Below are 3,012 nucleotides of genomic sequence, written 5' to 3' on the forward strand. Positions count from 1 at the left end.
ACTGACTGGTGTTTCTCAGTCCCCTCTCCCTCAAGGAGATATCTGTACACTGACTGGTGTCTCTCAGTCCCTCAACCTTAGGGAGATATCTGTACACTGACTGGTGTCTCTCAGTCCCTCTCCCTCAGGGAGATATCTGTACACTGACTGATGTCTCCCAGTCCCTAATATATATGATATATCGATATGGTGAGATGAAGAGGGGTGGGAAGCACAAACACCGGCAGGGATAGGATGGGCCGAAAGGCCTGTTTCTGTGCTGTACACTCGATGTAGTATGTGCTGAGGAGTGAGTGTGTGTGACGAGGTGGTTACTTGGAACACCCTCCATCTGACTTACCCGCATCCAACTCTCTTTGAAAGTCATTGGCCCCCACAGGTGTTGGCGTAGTCAGAGGCCAGTTGTTGTTGGCCTGCACGGAACGCTCGGTAAACCACACCCTCCAATCAGAGCTGGAGGGTGGAGTCGGACGGTTGTCTGTCGCGTGCAGAGAAGGACTTTTAAAAAATGAATTCACGGGATGTGAGCATCGCTGGCAAGACCGGCATTTATTGCCCATCCCTAATTGCCCCTTGAGAAGGTGGTGGTGAACCTCCTTCTTGAACCGCTGCAGTCCGTGTGGTGAAGGTGCTCCCACAGTGCTGTTAGGGAGGGAGTTCCAGGATTGTGACCCAGCGACGATGCAGGAACGGCCGATATATTTCCAAGTCGGGATGGTGTGTGTGACTCGGAGGGGAACGTGGAGGTGGTGGTGTTCCCATGGACCTGCTGCCCTTGACCTTCTAGGCGGTAGAGGTCGCAGGTTTGGAAGGTGCTGCTGACTATTAACATGATGGCAGTGTTGGTCCAGGAGGTGAAGCGATGATCGGCACAGCTAGCTGGTCGTCACTGTGAGGCATCACCATCATAGGCAGTCCCTCGGAATCGAGGAAGTCTTGCTTCCACTCTTAACACGACTCCTTAGGTGGCTGAACAGTCCAATATGGGAGGCACAGTCCCTGTCACAGGTGGGACAGACAGTGGTTGAGGGAAGGGGAGGGTGGGACTGGTTTGCCGCACGCTCCTTCCGCTGCCTGCGCTTGGTTTCTGCACACTCTCGGCGACGAGACTCGAGGTGCTCAGCGCCCTCCCGGATGCACTTCCTCCACTTAGGGCGGACTGGTCTTTGGCCAGGGACTCCTAGGTGTCGGTGGGGATGTTGCACTTTATCAGGGAGGCTTTGAGGGTGGTCCTTTGTAACATTTCCTCTGCCAACCTTTGTCTGGTTTGGCGTGAAGGAGCTCCAAGTAGAGCATTTGCTTTGCGAGTCTTGTGTCGGGGATATGCAGACAATGTGGCCCTGCCCAGCAGAGCTGGTCGAGTGTGGTCAGTGCTTCGATGCTGGGGGTGTTGGGCTGGTCGAGGACACTAACATTGGTGCGTCTGTCCTCCCGGGGGATTTGTAGGATCTTGTGGAGATATCGTCGGTGGTATTTTTCCAGCGACTTGGTGTCGGCTGTACATGGTCCATATCTCTGAGCCATACAGGAGGGCGGGTATCACTACAGCCCTGTAGACCATGAGCTTGGTGGCAGGTTTGAGGGCCTGGTCTTCGAACACTCTCTTCCTCAGGCGGGATTGGAGGCGGTGTTTGATCTCGTCATCGATACCTGCTCTTGTTGATGGGAGGCTCCCGAGAGATGGGAAGTGAGCCGCGCTGTGGATCTTGATGACTGGGTGGGGGCAGTGCTGTGAGGACAGGCTAGTGGATGACCTTGTCTAACGGATGTTTAGCGTGAGGCGTATGCTTTCGTACGTCTCAGTAAATACGTCGACTATATCCTGGAGTTCAGCCTTTATGTGCACAGGGGGCATTGGTGAAGCCCTGTTTGACCCCAGTGCGGAGGTGGATTGGGTCTACGAAGGATCCTTTGGTAAGGATGACGGCCTGCATGGCATTATGGAGCTGCCAGCTAGTGGTCACTGAGTACTGCACCCACCACTGGGGCATGGCACTGCTTCTGGTACGCTCCCAGTGATGGGACAAGCTAACCCCGTGCTGTAGCTGTCCTGGGAGTGTTTGATAGGGACAGTGTAGAGAGAGCTTTACTCTGTACCAAACATGGTTTACTTAATAAGAAAGTCAGCCGTTTGTTGGAGGCAATGCAACAATGTCCCTTATTAGATCGGAGTGCCTTTATTAAAGAGCGCGCCATACTGTCGGGGGGAGGTACTGAGGGAGCGCCGCACTGTCGGAGGGGCGGTAGAGACTGAGGGAGCCCCGCACTGTCGGAGGGGCGGTAGAGACTGAGGGAGCCCCGCACTGTCGGAGGGACGGTGCTGAGGGAGCGCCGCACTGTCGGAGGGACGGTGCTGAGGGAGCGCCGCACTGTCGGAGGGACGGTGCTGAGGGAGCGCCGCACTGTCGGAGGGGCGGTGCTGAGGGAGCGCCGCACTGTCGGAGGGGCGGTGCTGAGGGAGTGCCGCACTGTCGGAGGGGCGGTGCTGAGGGAGTGTCGCACTGTCGGAGGGGCGGTACTGAGGGAGCGCCGCACTGTCGGAGGGGCAGTACTGAGGGAGCGCCGCACTGTCGGAGGGACGGTGCTGAGGGAGCGCCGCACTGTTGGAGGGACGGTGCTGAGGGAGCGCCACACTGTCGGAGGGACGGTGCTGAGGGAGCGCCGCACTGTTGGAGGGACGGTGCTGAGGGAGCGCCACACTGTCGGAGGGGCAGTACTGAGGGAGCGCCGCACTGTCGGAGGGGCGGTACTGAGGGAGCGCCGCACTGTCGGAGGGGCAGTACTGAGGGAGCGCCGCACTGTCGGAGGGGCAGTACTGAGGGAGTGCCGCACTGTCGGAGGGGCAGTGCTGAGGATTTGAAGGGGAAAACAAGCGTTGATAGAGGCTCGGTAACACTTCCAATAAGTTAGCACAGGCACGATGGGATGAACGGCCACACAATTGCACAGAGACTCGAGTCATCGCTGAACGTGATACGCTGCCATCTTATCGAGAGAGGAATCAAACCAGTC

This window comes from Pristiophorus japonicus, chromosome 32, assembly GCF_044704955.1.
Source record: "Pristiophorus japonicus isolate sPriJap1 chromosome 32, sPriJap1.hap1, whole genome shotgun sequence".
NCBI lineage: Eukaryota > Metazoa > Chordata > Chondrichthyes > Pristiophoridae > Pristiophorus > Pristiophorus japonicus.